The sequence below is a fragment of the Cornus florida genome, unplaced genomic scaffold (assembly GCF_030987335.1).
Source record: "Cornus florida cultivar Cherokee Brave unplaced genomic scaffold, ASM3098733v1 CherokeeBrave_3.0.0_Hap2_Chr03, whole genome shotgun sequence".
NCBI lineage: Eukaryota > Viridiplantae > Streptophyta > Magnoliopsida > Cornales > Cornaceae > Cornus > Cornus florida.
In genome coordinates, this window is record NW_026775573.1 from 67248153 (window position 1) to 67249551 (window position 1399).

At 37.8% G+C, this 1399-nt stretch overlaps 1 pseudogene; it reads left to right on the plus strand.

Annotated features, from left to right (window-relative positions):
• Positions 1 to 878: 878 nt before the first annotated feature.
• On the plus strand, positions 879 to 977 carry LOC132301964 (small nucleolar RNA R71; annotated as a pseudogene).
• The last annotated feature ends 422 nt before the right edge of the window (positions 978 to 1399 follow it).

Genomic DNA, 1399 nt, shown 5'->3' on the forward strand with positions numbered 1-1399 from the left:
CAAATTGTTGCTTGGGTGGTCGATTTAAGAGCATTTTACCTTTTTCCCTAGCATTCAATGTAGTAGTCATTTGCTTGACTTGGGTTTCTAGCTTTGTAATCGATTGGGAATGAGAATTAAGCAATTGGGTATTTGCCTCCAAAGTACCCAAAGCGGTTAGAACTTTTTCTTCAAATGCGGGACGCCTTGAATTTCCTTGAGAATATAAAGATTAGTTTGGAAAATGAGAGTTTGAAAATTAGTTTCCATTTGGTGCTTGGTAAAATAAACGATAACTTTGGGAACCTTGGCCTTGCAAAGGGGGCGGAACATACTTGTTTTGGAAACCACGTTGGGGAGGGTTTGAGCCGTCCCCTTGGCTTTTCCATGAGAAGTTTGGATGGTTTCTCCATCTGGCATTATAATGAGTGCCATAGGGATTATTCCCTTGGTTAACAAAAGCAACATTCACTTGTTCATGGTGTTCACTTTGCGCTTGTCCATGAGGACAATTGGAAGTAGAATGTAAAACACTAGAACAACTCATGCATGATTCATTAGAATGATGATGAGTATGATTAGGGGAGGAAGACACTTGGTTCACCGAATTTTGGTTGATCAAAAATTGATCGAACCTTTAGGATAAAGACTTCACTTCGGTGACTATATCATTAGAATGGTTAACTTGATATTAGCTGACATACTTCCTTCCACCTATATTTCTACCATTTTTAGATGATAAAGATCGATGCATTGAATTCTCACTCATGCTCTCATATAAGCGCTATACATCATCTTCATGCCTATCAAGATAAGAACCACCCATAGAAGTATCAACCATTCCTTTATAATTATTCGACAAACTTTTAAAGAAGAATTGAACTAATTTCCATTTAGGAATGTCATGGTGTGGACACTTCCTAAGCAAATCTTTCATTCGCTCCCATGCCTCATGAAACAATTCTCCATCCCCTTGTGAGAATTCACGAATTGAAGTTCTTATTGAATTGGTCTTGGACACCAGATAGTACTTTTTCAAGAACTCTTATTGCATCTCTACCCAAGAAGTTATTGAAAAAGGCCTCAAATTGTTAAGCTAGTATTTTGCTTTATCTTTAAGGGTGAAAGGGAAGAATTTAAGCCTCAAAACCTCTTCTGGCATGTCCGTGTATTTTACGGTGGAACCCACTTCAAGAAACTCATCCAAATGCTTGTAAGGTTCTTCACTTGGTAGCCAATGGTAATTGGAAGCATGTGAATTGTTTGTGGTTTAATCTCATAATGGTGTGCTCTAAATAGAGGTAATTGAATGCATGTTAGTGCATTAGACTCATTTGGTACATAATGATCTCTTAAAGCAAAAGGAGGATTCACAACCAGTGGCTCTACACAAGCACCATGATTTACTTGAACAATAGGA